Source organism: Cottoperca gobio, chromosome 13 (genome assembly GCF_900634415.1).
Source record: "Cottoperca gobio chromosome 13, fCotGob3.1, whole genome shotgun sequence".
Classification (NCBI taxonomy): domain Eukaryota; kingdom Metazoa; phylum Chordata; class Actinopteri; order Perciformes; family Bovichtidae; genus Cottoperca; species Cottoperca gobio.
The window spans coordinates 17,038,513-17,057,238 of NC_041367.1; the positions used below are offsets into that span (position 1 = coordinate 17,038,513).

General features: G+C 40.1%; 1 protein-coding gene across 3 annotated transcripts in view; it reads left to right on the top strand.

The window, feature by feature from the left end:
- The first annotated feature begins 395 nt into the window (after window positions 1-395).
- tiam1b (TIAM Rac1 associated GEF 1b) overlaps window positions 396-18,726 on the top strand; it is a 45,813-nt gene continuing 27,482 nt past the window's right edge. For 2 of the 3 annotated variants that reach the window (XM_029446999.1, XM_029447002.1), the window contains exon 1: window positions 396-548. The gene's annotated coding sequence lies outside the window, so the exon portion shown is untranslated. Of the gene's footprint in view, window positions 549-1,258; window positions 1,347-18,726 lie in introns of those variants that run through there. The other variant, XM_029447001.1, reaches the window with a different exon arrangement.

Genomic DNA, 18,726 nt, shown 5'->3' on the forward strand with positions numbered 1-18,726 from the left:
TACTGGATCGTGTTAATGATATGGCTTGTTATAGCTTCCATTATCCTTTTTTGTTTTTGATAGTTCAAATAGAAGCCTTCAGTCTCCATCACATTGCTTGTTGCGTGTATTTGCTAATGAAAAAGCATCCATGTGTATGTGCAGGAGATGGGATGCACCGACAGACTGCACCAAAGACCGTTTAAATGATGCCTTCGGGTTAAACATATTATTTTACTGTGTTTGTTCACCTAATTCTAAAACTAAACACTCTTGAGCTACTACTGTGCATTTCACACGGTCAATGAATGCCGATTCGAGGTGAACCGCAGCTGATTGGCTCTGAAAATAAATAAGTGGCATTCTCACGATCCACTCGCGCGCCGTCTCCAAGGACCGTGTGCCCCGCCCCTCTCGGCGGTGTGGAAACAACACGCATGGTCCGTGGACAGGCAGGCAGACCTTGGAGAGGCGGCAGGATACAGAGACACGGTGATGGACAATACCAGCGTGTGAAACATGAAGATTTCAGTGTCAGTACGGAAGCAGCCAGACCCCGACGGTGGCAGGTATGTAAAGGGAAAACCGGCAAGCATGATGTCTTAATCATGATAAGGATAATAAGCTCGATGTCCGATCATGTTTCCGCGTGGTCCTAGCGCCGGCCACACACATGACCGCGTCACTCAATCATACAAGTTTATCAGGGATGACAGACGCTGCTGCACCGGTGCGGTCCAGTGGAAAAGGCCGACAAGCTGCGTTTTCATACACACGGTGTGTTGCGCATCATTTAGTCAGACACAGTGGGGGTGAAAACAGCCATGTAGCCTGGATGACGGCGGACATACAGCAGGGTTAACGTGCATGTTCGGACATTTCAATTTCCATCAGTACATGATTGCGCATCCTGCACAGCAGCAGCTCCATTGACTAAATGATTTCCTTCAGCAGTAGGATGTTGCTTTAACAAGACATACAGAAAAACAGGGACATGTCCGCAGTAATACCTTGGAGGTGTTATGGTCATTTGTAGCATACTGTTTGGGAGCGGAGAAGCCGCGTATGGCCTCAGACAGTGCGGTAAATTGTTGCATGAAGCAGAGTCATGCAATCCGACTCGTTGCATCTCGCTTCGTTGTAGTACAGATGATCCAGGCGGTTACTGCTGTATTTACACCTTGCTTTGGCAAACAGATCATGTGCAGGTGACTCAACTGACTTGCGATAGCTCATTTGTGCAGCTGCTTCACTTCAATGATGACCCTATGGTGTCAAGTTTGTTGCAGCGTCACTGCCACAGTCTGCTGCTGAAAGTGTTGTCTTCCTGTCATATGTCTGTGTGGCTGTGATAATCATCTTAACAGGTAGGTGCTCAGGTGACTGTAAACGGATGCTAATGTGTAGTGCTGTAGCAAGTTCTGTGTTGCAACAGATGTTGTACTAATGTGTTAAGATGAATATACAATATTTAGTACAAAGATGTTTTAGACAATATGTTATATATTTTGTATTTGCTGTCCTTGTGCTTTCTGCAATATGTGCTGCCACGAGAAATATAGTTTTTCTACCAAAACAAATGACCACTGGGAGGGTAAGGTGCAGTTTTTCTCAGTCAGCAGCTTTATGGTGAGTCTAGTGTGACCTGACTGCTCCACAAACAGGTAATGGTAAAGAGGGGTTTGGACACCACAGAAAAGATAATATCTTAGTTACTACATTATAGAACAATGATCAACTACAGAACATTTTCAGTGATGGGAGTTTAAAGCAACATTTTGACGTGCAATGAAATGTAAAAAACTGTAGTTGTGGCATCATCCTAAAATATCTTTTTAGTATCAAACAACACAATCATGGCCTTTTAAAGATGGCTGTGAGAAGTCTGTAGTTCAGTTCTTCACAGAGAGCAGTGGCTTGATTTCATGTCAGTTATGATGGATTCTAACAGTTAAGAGTTTTGCAGAAGGAAAAGTAACAAACAGAAATAACACCCACAGAAAATGTTAAATCCCTCCTGCAGCAGAATCCATTTCACTGTCATATAGTTTGGCTATATGCATTGCTTCTTACACGTTTTTCTACTCAAAAGCTCCTAAGGTCTTCCAAAAGTGGGCATCAAGACCAACAACAACATTCCATAACTTTCAACAATCAACAGAGATGTATGTATATTTTTGCAGAGGCCACTACATTCTTCAGCATTCGTCTAATAAACATAGATGTTTGAGGACGGTCACGCACATCTGCTGTCTTTAAGTTGTTGTGAGAGCTGCTGCAGAGAAAATAAACAAAGTGAATAAACTACTTATTAAGGTTTAACAAATGTTGCGTAAAATCCATAGCAGGCAAGAAACCAAGACAAGTGAGAGATTTAAGGAAATTGGAGACTGGACGCTATTACAGTTCTTGTTTCCACTACATGTGATGTGGTTTGATTTTATAGCATGAAAGTAAACAGCATAGTGTTTTCACCTTTTATTTTTGCTATGTAATAGTGTTTTATGTTTTATTAATGTTTAAGTGTTCAATTATGTTGGTTACAATGGATTCCAATTGTGATCAAATGTAACATCAGAATGTTCACATAAAATAAAAAAGATTGATCGATGTTGTGATACATTTCCAGAACCGTTATTTTGGCATCTCATAAGTCTTCAAAAGTATACATTTATTACTCAAACTTGGATTTATTCCTATTTATTTTATGTTCTCACCAGTACCTGCAATAACCAGAAGATTAGCTGATTGCCATGGCATCACCAAATGGGGATTTCTTTAAATAAAATATCCAAATAGCTACACTGGCCTACAGTTTTTATCACATTGCTTTTTCCGTTTTGAATGCCTGCTAATTCTCCTTTCCTACATTGAGCCATCCAGACATTGTGTTACCAAATAAGGTCCAGATACATAAACATTTCAGAGTTGGTGTTTGATACTATATTTTGGGTGAATTAATCATTTTACGTTTGGTTTGTTAAATGGGGTGCGAGTTGTTTCAGTGGATGACTTGAAAGTTAACCGAGGCACGAGTTAAAGCAGTGCAATGATCCACCTGTGGAAGGTGTTTTCTACACTAGTTATTTACAGAACATACAGCAGCCTGAATACTTTGTGGTGGAGAACCATAGGAAAAAACCAGCATGCTGTGGAGCATCCAGCAGGCTTCAGTGTATGGTGATGTGTCCTCAGGGTGGTAACCTGAGCCCACCTGTGTGACATACCTGCACAGAGACCTCACCCTCTGACGGTCTGTCTGTCTTTGTGTGGTCGAGTTGAAACTAGTCTTGCTTCCCCTCTGGCTTGTGTCCACACTCTTTAACTCTCCATCTCAAAGATCTCAAATGTTAGGCCAACTTGAGGCAGTGTAGCGACTGGCGTAGCCACACATGAAAGAATGTCTACACATTCATATGGTAATGTCTTGGCTTTTTATACAATCCATGACTTTGTTCTTCATGCATGTACAGTCATATACTACCAAACACAGTTGATTTCTTGAAATGCGCATAATTTAACCCTGATAAGTGCTCTTTGTGAATTATTCATTTCCGTCCCACTTGCACATAACTCTTCATTCCTTTGCAAAGTGGTGCAAAGTAAATACTGAAGACAGTATCTAGTGTTTTGCTTAGTGCCAAGTGAATAACATACTGAGCCTAGTGTGATAACGCTAACACAGACTATTCATTCCAAGACAAACTCACTAATATTACTATTAGTTTTATATTTAGTCAAATCTGTGGTTTTATTCAATAACCACACTGTGTTTTTGATGATGTTTGACTGATTTAGCTTTGTTTATTATTTAGGCAAGCCATGTTTTGGAAAAAAATCAGCAAATAACGAGGAGTTGTGGAAATATTAAGTACACAAATTAGACCACAACCACAAAGCTGGAAATCTTTCCCACCAGGAAACTTGTGTCATTCCTATAAGTGGCTGATTGTAGGTATTACTGTGAGCGTGCTGAGCTCAAGCCTCAGTGCCACGCACACGTATCTCCTGATGTGGTCGGAAAATGCCATGTTAAATGCCATTATTCTGCCCAGCAGGTTTTAATAAGGAAATGACCACATTTATACTCCACTCCAGTTCACTTAAATGCATACTGCTGGCTAAGTTGTTTAAATATTTGAATAAACTCCGCCAGTGATGTTTGTGAGTCTTGAGTATTTCACATTCACTAAAGAGAAGCTCTGATCAGTGAGAGGAGATCTCATGCTTCAGTTTTTTCATTAAATGATAGAAATAGAAATATGCTAATATTTTAGTGCTGTATTCTGTTATAATTATTTAAGTGATGGATTAGTTGATAGACCAGGAAATTAATAAACAACTTCCTGATAACATTTGATTATTTGATTTATATTTTTGACAATTAGCTGTTTCCATGCTTTTCAAATATTTGCTCCTCTTCCGTTTTATTTACTGTATTTAAAAACTGAATTGTTTTTTGACTGTTGGTCAGACAAAGCAAGCAATTTGAAGATGTCACCTTGGGCTGTTAGGAAGTAATTATATTTTTTTGACATTTTGACATTTTATACATGGCATAATAAATGTAAGATGGTGCTTAAAAATGGAAATCATTGTTTGTAGCCCTAAAATGTTTACAGGATGTATTTTGAAGGACAGACTATTCCCTTCCCCTCTGTATTACAGTTGTAAAATTAGAACTTGGATTACCTTCTCACGCTTTTTGAATGTAAAAGTAGCCTTCTCCCACACAAATCCTGTAATGGAGCAGCGACATTGTGTAACAGTTTTGATGTTGCAGCTGTGAGTGGTCGTCTCCGTCCAGCCTCTTGGGTTGACTGCAGTCTGCACAGGCTGATTGCCAAATTTGTCTTGTGAGAATTATCTGCTCTGTTTTTTTCTGCACAGGACAACAGATTCCTTATATAAGAGTGAGATAGACTTCATGTTGCGGCCATATTCAAGATGAGATTTTATCCAATCAATTATTTTCACAACATGTATAACAGATCACGCAGTCTTTGTTCCCTTTCAGCCCGAGTTAATGGATGAAGGACAACCATGCTTTCCTCCCCACCTCTGTTTACATCCATGTTGTATTGAGTTTCAGACAAAAGCTCGGTCTTCCCTTGTTCTTCATGACAGGACATCTATCTCCATTAGAGAGTACTATTGATGGGCTGCTGTATCAGCCTGTCTTCCACCATCTTTGGACAGTTGAAAAGAGGTCGTACTCATTTAAGACTGGAGTATTGTTTTGCTCTGGACTATGTGCTGCTAAGCAGGTGATTCATTGAATTGTTGAACCCTTCTTCAGTATTTCACAGGCATTTTTTTCAAATGTATTACTGATTGCAGAAGACTGAGAGTTTCCACATATTCCAGCATCTGACAAAGTGAGGTCACAGATGATGAATTCATGATGTGCTGACAGTCAGCGTAATCTGGAAAAGCATGTAGATGGCTTGCCAAGATTTGATCCTAGATACTTTCCAGAGGACAACCTCGTGAGCAGTGCTGCACGTTTAGAGTCACTATGATGCACGTTGTGTCATGTGAGAAAAGGTTAGGTTTTATTCCACTAACCTTAACAAGCGAGGACCAAACTCAAGGTTCTTTCACATTTTAAGTTAAAGCTTGTAGTAGGTAACTGCTGCAGAAACATTTTGTATGATTCTCTGCTTGACTTGTAAGCATAACGAAGACATGGGCGTTCTCATGAATTATTATAAACTTCAATGAATATTCTCATGAAAGTCAAAAATGAATAGACCCTATGATGTTGCTTGCACCTTTTAGAAACAAGCAAACAAGTGCTCCCCACAAATTAAGTCGACTCATCTGCACCATTAAGTATTGACTCGAGCTTCAAAGCTTCCTTTGAGGTTGTGGTAGCCTCAAAAGTGATTTCTAAAAGATTCTGTTCCACTTACAGTGAGCTACTATATTCCAAAGTGAGAGGCCAGTGTGTGTATATGCAGACTATTGGATGGATTCAGTCGCAGTGTGGTACTTGCTCTCCACAATGACATGACAGATGAGCATTAAAAGGCCTCATCAAAGCTCAGCTCCTCCTCCTATTTCTGAGCTGTGAGCAGAAACGTATGACCGGCCGTCACAAATACACATGCAGATAATCATCAGCTTCACGTGGCTGATGGAGCCTTGTGGTTTGGGATGAATAATAGATAGTAAGTGCACTAAACTGGTGAGTCTTTGAGTCACTTTGGGGAGGTTGGAGTTTGTTTAACTTTACCGTGCCATTAATCATAAATAAGAACTTGTCAGGGCCCTTTTTGTTTGCTTGAGGTTGACTCTGGTGTGGGATTTGTTTTTGAAAGTGGCATACAGCAATATGTAGTTATCCTGGGTGTGCATCTGCACCTCTCTCAGTAACCTTTTATTTGGTGATCTGTGGTCAAAAGATGTCTAGACATCAAGGTTAAAACTGGGCTATATATGGTACAAAAGTGAATGTTTGTAAGATGTCTACGTTACATAAAGAATACCTGTTCATTTAAATGACTACTTTAGTTAAAGGCAGGTCCTAACTACATGTTGAACTATATAAACGGGTGCTGAAAATGATTGGTTAAGTCAATCAAATAGTCAACTGACAGAAGATTGACACTTTTTATATTTGCTCAATTGTTTAAACTAATTTATGCAGGACAGATGTAAATGTTTGCAGCGTTCAGTCTCTCAAATCTCTCGCTAGGTTTTTTATATCATAAATTAAATATTTTTGGGATTTTGAGAGGCTCCTCAGAAATTGTGATTGGCATTTTGCTCAATTTTCTTAAGACTGATCTATTAATAGAGAAAAAGAATCAACTGATTAATCCATAAAATTAATGCAATGTTATTATCTGGCCCGTAAATCAGCGCTTTCTGTGCTATGGATGCTTTCTTGCGTTTCACAAATTCATGTTTGCCAAACTATGGTCAGTGTGCTTTGTGTAACTGTGCTCTGTATATAGTTGACCCTACCCAGCAGCTTGTTAAGATCACTAAACTTTGACTATGCTCTTGGTGCATCTTTTAACAACTAGTATTGGAGAGCTACCTATGCTGTATAGGTTCACTCCCGACCAATCAATTCCAGTTTTTTCTTCACATTCTAAATTATTTCCCTCTCTATACCGGTGTCTTTGATGTCGACTCCTGAGAGCCAACTCACTGCTGGAGACCACTGGATCCTCCGCTAATGATCTCTACCCAGGCTGGGGTTACTGCTTTCATGTCTTGCGTAACAGTTGCATTTTTCTCTTTAGATATCAGTTGTACATGGCGTTCTTTTTCAGCACAATGGATCATCTGTTTCCTCAGAGGGATACCCAGGGGACACGTGTTGTTGTGATTGAGGAGACCTTCAAGAAAATAAACACTTGAACCCTTGTGGTTATGGATGTACTTTCAGTGTGTAAAATCAGCTTCAATGTGATGTATGCACAGTTTGTATTTATAAGCCAGTGGCTTTCTGTACAGTTCTGGGAATAAAGTTTGGATCATCAGACACATGAGGTTTAATCTAGAGAACATCTTGATGCATAATTGTGGATACAACTCATCCTCTGTATGTTATTTGAGAGTTTATACGTGTGAGACAAGAAAGCATTTTGGCTTTGACTTCAGTGGTTTCATCGTACTGACGTTGTTGGAAGCATTTTCTTATTGCGGTGCAACGGTTTGACTGTGAGGCATTATATTTACATACTCACCCTGGTCAAGGAAAGTCATGCTACTGTTGCCTTATATTTTTACTCTATTCTGCACAGCAACATAGGTCTGCCTTGACCTCCTGTAATGAAATTAGCATTGTGAATGTCTTTGTTTGGATCACTTGTGTTGTTGACTGTATCCTTCAGTATTTCCTTCAAATGAATACATTACACAATGAACAATTTAACATCACAGCTACATTGTGTTGAATGATGTGTCGTCCTGTGGTCCATTCAAAATTGCTATAATAAACCAGTGCATAGTCAATTATTAACTGACCTTAAAGCTATTCTGGGGAGCCGTGCTGTGATTCATCCTGTTAGGTGTGAGAGATTAGACTCCAGTGTCTTGGGAAAGTGTTAAACTCTGTTGACTTCTTCCACATTTTGTGATGTTACCGGCATCATTTCACAACAAAGAAACCCTAATATACATGACTAATCTCCTAGCAATAACCAAAATGATAAGTTAAAATGTTATGTACTGAAAAATAATTACAGATATACAGTACAACAAAAACATTGTCATCAATTATTCAGGCTCTTTACAGTGACACTCAAAATTCAGTTTGGTGCAACCAGCACAACTCATCCCTTGTTTAACATCGCCCCTAAATTGCTTTAAAAGAATTTCTTACAGGCTTCCCTGCTAACTTCAACCAGTGTGAGCAAATCTTGAAATCTTTCAGATTTTTTAAATAAAACATCTAAAAACATAATTTTGTTTTAAGATCTTGCAAAAACAAATCGCTGTAATCCATTATCAACTCGTTCTGCTGCAAACCTAAATGTGCTAAAGTGACTCTAAATAAAATGCAAACAATATTATTACTGTTAACAAAAACATTTGAGGAAATGTCCTGGGAAATTATTTGCTATCATTCCTCTGACTTCAGCTGGGTTTTTTTGTTCACTATGGCTGAAGGTGATTGGCAGTGATTGCGGTTGGTTGTGACACCTGGACAGCATCAGCAGTCTGAAGTGTTGCTGTGGAGCTGTAACCGTAATCTCACCTGCCAAATTGCTCCAGCGGTATTGAATGGCCTGTCAATGTATTGGATGTTCAATTCAATCAGCTCTTAAATTGAGTGTGGATAGCACTGAGTCGAATAGCCGTGTGTCTGTAATGAGAAAGCAGAGTATTTTGTTTTGCTGAGCTCTATGCAAGCAATCTACATTTCTGAAATGCCTGTGGTGAGAGCAGACGTGGATTCAGCGTTAGCCCACATTTCACTGATAGATGTATTATTGCGCTGCTGCCTGATACAGTATACTTGTTTTGGGGCGAGGACAGGAGCAGATTAGATGATCTCATCTCATGAAACATAAACTTTTATTTATTTAATTTATGTGAATACAACAGAAGTAACTTTAGGTTATCATTTGGTTGTAAATTACTACTATAAAAACACACCATCCAGGAAGTTCATCAATATATTTCTTTCTACCCTTCTGAGATTGTCAGTCTAAATAATAATCCCTTGACATCATGTCTTCCAACCCTATCATGTGCTTCCAGGTATTTTGTTGTCATTGGATCACATCCCAACACATTGTTCACTAATATGAAGGAAGAAATTGGCGCAGAGTGTTTTGTGTGTGTAATTTGTAGGAAATTTGGGACAAAACCTCAAAGAAAAATCAATTTTTCCTGAAAGATTACCTGTGTGAAATCCAGCTCAGGAAGTTGATAAGAACGCAGGTTATTACTTCTGATTGCTTTTGCAGACCAGACATTCCTGTCTTTACTATGGTTTAGTTTAATATCAGGGTCTCAACCTTGGCAGGACATGAAAATACACTGAGAGGAAGTCAGCCTGACCACGATGCTGAGTGCTTTTTATTTTGGTCATAGTCATCACAAATTCTATACATGGCAATGCCTCCGATCTCTGGACTCTTCTCAGACGGACTAAGCTCAGGGCTCTCTCTGTCTCTCTTCTACGCGGTTGCCAGGGTGTCTACTTCCTTGCCAAGCTCGGAGCACGTTTTACTTTCAGTGTGCATGCAAAGCTGCTTCTGGAGCTCATGATGCAGGTTGCAGCTGAACAGACGTCTCTGTGCCCTCAAATCCTCCGTCCTCACCTTCCCCTCTGCCGGTTCCATCATCTCAAAATGAATCCGGCACTGTGTCACTGGTGACGTGATAGCCACACGACATCACTGGTGCTATGACAACAGCAGGGCCAGCCTTTCTCTCATTCACAGGTCCATTTTGGGCTCTTAGTGAATGTTCCAAATTATGCAGCACAACACATTAAGACTGCGACCTCTCAGCCCTTGTTGCCTTTGAGGCGAAAAGAACATTAGTTTGATTTTCCAGAATGTTGTCATTACAAATCCTGCTCTTTAAACCACAAAGGAAAGGGAGGAAAGCCAGACTACTTTCTGTTAAGACAAATAATTGAGGTGAAGTTTACATTTAAGCTGCTTCTGATCAATCTGACAGTCCCTAGGTTTTGTCACAATAAAAGGGTTGCAACACTTAGTGTAAACATAAAGCTTCTCATAGTGGAGTGGAAGGGCAATTACAGAGGAGACAAGGAAGGGAACACACATTCCTGCTGGCAGTAGGTTTGTAGTTTAGGGGGATGGAATTATAGAATGAAGGAGGGAGCAAGAAGGGAGGGAGGGAGCGAAGAGTGTGAAAGAGTCTGCAGGAGGAGGGTGTGTGTGTGTGTGTTTGGGGGGGGGGGGGTTACAAACAGTCACTCCCCCTCCCTCCCTTCCTCAGTTCTTCAACTCATCCTTGCATATAGTCAGTCTGCTGTGGACTTGCAGGAGGTGCATCCAATAATCCTCTCATATGAGGCCTAACATTTCCTTCTTAGTGATGTTGGGATTTATATTGGCTTCTGTGGAAATGCAGAAGTGACACTTCCTGGTTATACACAGTAAGGTAAGTCATTGTATTTGCTGCAGTGTATTTTTTATAGCACTGTGTGTTTGGCTGTGTTAGTAGATAGAAGAGACAAATGGCTTCCCAGCCTCAAACCTCCCTCTTTCCAAAAGAGGTGCTAAATCACACCACCAGTAACACACTGAGTCAACATGTGGTCTATAAGCATAGGTTTCAGTGAGTGTAGTTAAATTTATCAGATGAAACCAAAGCTCTCATGAATGTCATTTTGCATTTAATGTTTTCATTCATTCTCATTAGTGTGTGTGTGTGTGTGTGTGTGTGTGTGTGTGTGTGTGCGTGCGTGTGCGTGTGTGTGTTGCGCCATATCCTGGGGGTCCTTACTGCCTGTGTTTAGGGTGGGGTTTCCACCTCATGTTTGTACCTGTAGCACTCGTGTGTAGGGCACAACTTCATCTCCAACAGCAGGCAGCCATTGTATTGCTCTCCAGACGCAAACAATACAGCTTGTGACTGTGTCATTGTAATGACAAAGAAGTGGTGGCAGGTTTGTGATGCTGAGAAAGAGAGATGATGAATTGCAAATGTATGGGATGGTCAAAGTCAAGGAGAATTCCCAGGGCGCATCCTGGAGGGGGGGCTGGACGACTTTATAATGTGCGAGTTCATTTAAAATCCTGGCTTTGTGTCTGAAAGCCCCGTTGTGACTACTGCGGTGGGGAGAGGGGCGAGAAATGGTCATCTGGTGTCATAGATATGGAAATGTATTGACCGTTCAAGGCTTAGCAGGACCTGAGGTCAGGCTCGGGCTTTCAGGCTGGTACATCTTGACAATGCTCCTGTTATGACTGGAGGAAAGCAAGCGTTTAAAATGCACAAACTCTGAGTTCTCTTTTTTTAAAGCTCTATATGAAAATGACATGCAATGAGAGGCTTTTCCTCTCAATCTAAATCAACATAAAACAAATACTCTCCTGGGAAGAAAATAATGTATCACGGATTGGTTTGCATGGTCTTGTGTCATAAGCTTCACTTGATGGAAAGGAACCGTGTGCAGTGGAACAAAGGTTATAGTGTAGATTTACAAGCCAGCCGAGTTCATCAAAGATCAGGTGGTCCTTCAGATACTTATCTTATTATAAAAGTTGGACTATTGTATGGAGCAGAATTCAGCATGACGGCACATGCAGCTCCACAATAATGTTTTCCTTGTCATTCGGTTTGATACACAGCATTTTGTGGCACTTTGTTCTAGCTTTTTCATGTGCAAGAGTTCACCTGGAGCATGTATAGCCCACTGCTGCAGTTATTCAAACACTGCGAAGAGCAAAATAAATACTCTGAACAAGAAAGTAATAAATGAGATGACCTGTTATCTCTACTACGCATGATATTGGAGCTTTAAAACAGGATCATTCTTTGCTAAGTGTTTGTTGAAGTTAGTAGTGTGTACTTTGGGCGCATGCAAATTAGCTTCCATTTGAATCCACGTTCTTCAGTCCAAAACAGGAGCTGCGTGAGCTTCATCCACCAATTCATCCAAGTGTTTTGTTTGCTGACATTCAAATTGTAGGTCCTTCACTGAATACTTTTGGTCTGCCATTTAATTAACTGAAGAAGGAAGCATGGACAGCTGTCTTCAACAGTACAAATCAGTGAATGCAGTCTTAAGCTTATATTTGTTGCTTTTTAAACTATTTTTAAAGTTTCAATTAACCTTTGCATCACACTCACCTCTGTGGAAGTACAGGGTATACGCTAACTTAGTAAATAAAAATGTTCTTCTACACAGTCATGAGACTATGACAGCAAGCTGTACATAGTTATTTTAATATGAAACTAGATAGCGCGTGGGATTTTGGTTATCGTAAAATTGTTTTTGTGTTCTTGTTAAAGGTAAAGTGACACAATTTAGTATTTGAAACTCTCCCTTTACCTGATTGGTCAATATATTAACATAATTTAGTTTTTTGACTCCTTACATTGTATGCAAATAAAGTTGTTTGTCCCAAATAAGATGATAATGAACAATGTCAGTATGGCTATGTCAGTATTTTTGCTAATAATAAAGGAATCACATGTTTGCATTGTAAGTATTACCCCTAACTTTACTATTCTTCGTGTGCATGTGACGTCACGCTTATTTCCCAACCCGGAAGTCAGCCATGTTGGTTGGAATACACAACCAAGACGGCGGCCGTTCACGTGTGAGTTGCTGCAACGCTTCGTAATTTTCTTTGTATTTAAACGTCTAAGATTGAAAGAAAATGCCAATCATGTGCGCAGTGTATAATTGTGGTAATAACGCTACTCGTGACCCAGAGAAACAGTTCTTTAGATTTCCTAAAATCATCAAAAACAACGATCCACAAAAGAGGGATGAATTGCTGTCTACCGAACGCCGTAAACTGTGGTTTAGCAATATAACTCGTGAGGATTTAACAGAAGAAAAAGCACAATTCCCCAGGTGTTTTGCCGTCTCTCACCTCACAACCAAGTGTTTTTTGTCTTCTTTTGGCCGAGGTAAAATCTGTATCGCCGACTGATAAATAAGGCACTTTCCTTACATGTGATGGCAGCCATTTGCTCTTTTCTTCCGTGCATGTTTGGCTTATTCTTGAGACTACTTCACTTGCGAAAAGCAAAGCACCAATGTGAGAACATGCTTCGCTTAATCCAGCCATACAATCACAGTGTGCGAGAATAACATCGCCGCTCTTCTCACTCACAAACCACGACTTGAGCGGTGTATCTCGAGATCTTTGAGAGTGATTTACACGGGCATGGACGAGCACCGTTATCTTTCACTGGTTTGGTAAGAAGACTACCAACCCAGCCAGAAACAAATAAATTATAAGCACCTAAGCTCTTGTATGCCTTCATTTGTGCGTTGGTTGCCCACGACGTTTGTAGCACAAGGTAGTTCACAATATCCGGATATTCAATCAGCGGTAATGAATCTAAATCCTCAATATAATCCGACGGCTTTAGCATGTACGGGTCACGGCCGCAAATTTGGACTTTTTCTCTGAATCTTGCCTTTGCAGAGGACTCCAGAGAGTCACAATACTTTAAAGAAGTCGGAGTTGTATTGTTGTAGTTTTTCGCTTTAGACGCCATTTTTGATTTGTATATCATCCAACATGGCGTCACATGCATACATCACACAGTTTTGTCACGTGATTGCACACCAAGAATATGCTGACATTTCAATTAATGAAATGGTCCTACAGCACATTAGTAAGGAGTTCCTTTTCTACATACAAGTGTTCTCCTTCCTTTTTTCAGGGAGATTTAGTGTTTATCAGGTTTCAAAATCTGGTAAACTGGACTCCAGCTGAAATGGACTTGCTATGTGACATTTTAAAGGGCAATACAAATGCCTGTACTGGAAAATGTAATCATGACAGCTTGGAGGAAGGGTACACATTTTCTAGCCAGTTTTGTGTAGTCATGTGTGTCAGGATCCACCGTGGCTCTGCTTCAGTGCACAATGCAACACAGTAAGGAGTTGGGAGCTCCAGGGGTGTTATGGTTGAGGTAGTACTCAGGGATGACTTCTCCACGGGGCTCTGTCCACAGATATGATTTAGATAAAATATCCTCACTGCATGTACACGATGGACATGTAACTGATGGAACAGTCCAAAGAGTGCACACACTTGTTTATTGGAGAGCGTTATTTGGTAACTTGTTCCCAGGATGAGTTTAGGAACACAGATGCAGTCTCATCTCATCTGATCTAGTCTACCAGAATTATGCATCCTCTCCCTTAGTATCTATTTGCAACATAACCTAAAATGTTTATTTCGTGCTCATTCATTTTGAAATCAAAATTATGAAAAGCGGCCTCTATTGACCCAAATGTGATTTTTGAGTGGAGGTTTGATTGTGTGCGTGCACTTGTGATACTAAATAAAAGGCTTGGTATTCCCACTCACTGACCTGAAAGCAAATGATTGCATCTGTGGAAGAAGATCCTGAGTGAACCAGATTTAGAAAACACATTTCCAATGCAGGATTGCTGCTCTTCTACGTCTTTGGCATTGTGTTTATTCTGCTGCCAGCAAAGGGACATTCAGGCATAGACAAGTCAGCTGCCATACTGAGATTGGGAGGTGAATGGCGTCACCCAGCAGTGGACTGGCTTCTTGTGTAAGGACATCAACATCCATTCATTGCTGTTTTTGTGCTATTGCTGGCTTACTGAATATGGGCAGTGATTTAGATTTCAATGTTATATAATGCAAAGATTGCAAAGGCCAACTGAGCTTAGTGGAAGTGTGCCGACCAAGAATTTTACACTCAGATTTAGAAAATATACTTGAGCAGAAGAAATTGCAATCATTTTTCATCTCCTACTGACATGACATTTCTCTATTACTAACCTCCACTATCATATATATATATGTCCCTATATAGCCCTACCTCGGTGCTAATTCTTCCAGTGGTCTCTCCTTATAGTTGCATATAGATTACTTTTACATCTTTTTTCTATTCCTCTACACCCACATGCTGAATATCGACCCTGCCTTTGCTATTGAGCTAAAGACCAAGTGAGATGTTCAGTTAGACATGGCAGTTGTAGGAGAAGATGTATTACAAAGTTGTATGTATTATGTTATAGATCACTATCGGTTGTTTCCACCAATATCTCATTTCTTTGCAGCTGTTTTTCATATATCGTTCATATATCATCCTGTACCATTGGACAGTGGATAATATTCCCTTGTGCATGCACCAAATTACCATTGCAACAGAAACCCTGTGTTTTGGTAACCAGTGTCTCCCAACATTGATACTGTTGATCAGAAATCCATAATCATAAAACTGTCAACTCCTTGTGTAAGGGGGGAAATGGTTGGGTGTGTTTGGAGTCAGACTGTGGAGGAGCGAATTGTAAAAGTCTGGAATGTGAAGCATGTAAAGGCAAATTGGTGTTGATGCTCCGTGTAGCCAGGGGAAACCTTTTCACTGACAGTGACAGTAACGGGCTATGAGAAGGTCAACGACTAAAAGTCTCTGGTGATTGTGGTTGTGATGTTTTGTCACAGAGACTGCAGCCTTTTTCATTACATGAAGCATTTTTTATGCACTTCTCAGATGAATACTCCCATGATCTTGAATGTTTCTGTGATCCTGCTGTCACTATTTCCCACTGAACATTTCTTCAGATCTGGTGTAAGTTTCACATTATTGGGAGTTAAGTTTGAATAACTTTCAAAAGGTTTACTTTGGCACTTTTTGCTTGCATCTAAATCTAAAAGCAACTCTGACACAGTGATGAAAAGGGATGAAATTGAAAGAAGATGACAGAAGAAATGGGAGGCTAAATTACTTTGGATGTTTGCTTGAATTCAGTTATTACCAGAAATACTTTGTTCTGGTAAATCCAAATCATTAAAGGGGATAAGTGGGCCTTAAATGTATCTATCTGACACACTAATGAAGATAGATTTTTGACTGAACCTGCACATTTCAAACAGTGTTGTCAGTTGTCCTTTAATCTGAACATGTAATACATTCTCATCTGATGGAGTAGTCAGTCTAGGACAGAAACGTGTACAAACTCATTTTTAAATGCTTTAATAGTTTTAAGTGGCATATAAGTAGATCATAGTTTAAACAGAAATCCCCTACTCCTTATACCAGATTAAAAAAACACAGATCCCTTCCCCCTGCAGAGGAATCACTATAACAACAAGCTGCATCCACCCCCATTGTGTTGACAGTGGTCGGTGGTTCAGTATACCTCCAATTAACAGCTGTTTAAGGACTTCAAAGGTTGTCAATGAGGAGCTAAAGAGCCATAAGCAGGATGTGGTCTGATAGCACCTTGGTTTTGACCCTCTAGACAAGCACATTGCTGGCATTGATGTCAGAGATGAAACTACTCTGGCACAAAATCTTGATTCTTGAAAAATTTTGGCAAGCATTATTAGAAAGAAATCTATACTTTGTAAATTACACCTTTTTAGTACATATTATTTTTGACCAGAAGCCATAGAAGCCTATGAAGCATTGGTAAACCTTTAGGGTGGACAAAAGACTTGTTGACCCAACAGAACCTGCCGCATCTGCTGTACACAAATCCCTTACAGCAGAAACACCAGCAGAAGCAGTGACCTCTGCACCTGGTGCCCTAGAGAAAACACTGTCAGGGACAAAGGTGCCACCAGGCTAAACAACACCAGCTGTTCAAAAACTCAAAGCTCAAAAAGCAGGCTCAAATATCTGTACCTGCAGATGTATTGCAAAGAATTTAGCTCTCTTTTAAAATTACACATCTTGGGTATTGATATATACATATTTCATACAAGGTATTTGGCTAATGTAAGAGTAGCTCAAATAACACCCTACTCAATTTTGAATAGTGTAAATGGGGATACTTACTCACTCAACTCGTCCACCATATTAGCTGTCACAAAAAAATTGATGTCCTGCTTAGCTTAGTGTGCAACATTCACAGAGGAAAGATTTACCTCTGTACTCAAAATTCAAACTTTACCAATGGCTGCTGCTGTCTTGCCTGGTCTCACAGCAGCTGTACAGTCAGCCATTATTCTACTTGATGTGTGCTTGCATTCTTCTAAAGGCTGCTCTCCTACAATAACAAAGTCCCATAACACACAACCACCTGAGCCTCTCACACCGGGGTCAGACGGGTCACACACAGCACCAGCATTTGCCGCCATCCACTGAAACGTGAAATCCATTCTGCAGCAAATGAAAATGACTGGGTGGTTTGGTTTATTGTTGTTTGTTAGCGCTCACAAACTGTTGCGGACTTAAACGAAAGCTCTGGGACTTCCCCTGCTACTATGTCAATGCAATTGTTAGCCAGAGTAGCGGTTGAAAATGGCAAATATTAACAATGGCAGTAGAATAGTTTGGACCAATACTACTTTACCTTTTCAGTTTTTCCAGTTTTATTTCTACAGATAATTTTGAATAAGGCTGTATAAATCTTGGCTGGATGAGCCAAATCCTGGCTAGCGCATTGCTTCATGATGCATTCTGTGCCGCGACTTGGCACAAAGCTATTCCAAGACGAGTCAAACTGCTTTCATTATCACTGAAAGCCTCCTTTTCCAGCTTTTTGCTATTCAGGGTTTCTAGGGTTACAGATTCAAGTCAGAAAAAATACTCTTTGGCTACATGACAGTGGTATATAGTTTTCAGTTGAGCTATTAAATACTGGACTGGAGAGGAAGTACTTATTTTGTTTATCAACATCCGAAATAAATGCTACACTGGTAAAGAGGTTTCTCACCGACGCAAAACGTTTGAAAGAGGGTGCAAGCTGTTGATGCTAAATTTCCATTTGGCCTCACAGAATCTTAAATGCAGTTGAGCACACTCCGGAGCAGAAAATAAGTCACAAGAACAAGAGATTGCTGTTTGATACTTCCATTCGCACAGAAGGATATGACTTCATATTAACGGGGAAATGTGAGCTGTCTTGGGTGCAGTCTTTCAATGGTAACCCCCTCCTCCTCCTCTTCCTCCTCCACCTATTCAACTACCTGTGTTATTATCTCTAGAGACTGAAGTGTTCAGATTGCAGGGTTTTGTGTTGGAGCTTGTAACTAGTCGGCCCAATGCATTCTTGCCTTTCACCAGTGTAGTTAGGTTAAATGACAGGAATGTGTTTGCAAGAGTCAGAGCAACATATAGAATCAATTTGTGTTTATATCTTCTGTTGCATTATACGTCTGATTTCAACGGGCTCTGCAGCTAAATTCTGTTATCTTTAGATTTATTGAGTGTATCATGTTTTCTACATGGAGCTCATCAGTATAGGAATGTGTGACCAGGTGTTTCACACGGTCAGTAGATTCTACCTTATTTTGAAAGTCCATAAATCAGTTTTTCATCATTTCCTCACATAATGCAAGAAACTTGACATTTTTGTCCTCGGGGAGAAAAATAGCAGGTGGAGGTTTGAACAGTTTCCCCCTGTTCCTGTTCCAACAGGTCCACGTATGTGTCAAATATAAGCGGGGCTTTTAAGTGGTCTTTAATAACAAAGGACCATAAATCTACCTGTCACATATTTCAGGGATGACAAAATCCCAAACCCCTTGTAATGGAAATATGACATTCAGATATCATCGACATTGTTGTGAAATAGAGTGCTTTGGGCATAAATCAGAATTAATTTATGTTACTATACTGTCATGC